The sequence below is a fragment of the Carlito syrichta genome, unplaced genomic scaffold (assembly GCF_000164805.1).
Source record: "Carlito syrichta isolate Samal-C Ts95f unplaced genomic scaffold, Tarsius_syrichta-2.0.1 Scaffold305770, whole genome shotgun sequence".
Classification (NCBI taxonomy): domain Eukaryota; kingdom Metazoa; phylum Chordata; class Mammalia; order Primates; family Tarsiidae; genus Carlito; species Carlito syrichta.
In genome coordinates this window covers 2377-2618 of record NW_007249866.1, presented here as the reverse complement: position 1 = coordinate 2618, position 242 = coordinate 2377, and positions in this window count along the sequence as shown.

Sequence of the window (242 nt, the reverse complement as noted above, 5' to 3'; positions counted from 1 at the left end):
AAGATCAACACGGGGCAGAGATTGGCAGTAGTGGGAATCCGCCGGAAGGGGGTGGACACTTCATCAACAAGGTACCTGCAAAATTAACATTTGCATACCTAACCCCGAATTGTACCCCACATCTTTAATATAAAACAAAAAAGAGGCTGAGTACGGTGGCTCAAGCCTGTAATCCCAGCACTTTGGGAGGCCGAGGCGAGAGGATTGCCTGAGCCTATGGGTTCAAGACCAGCCTGGGCAAC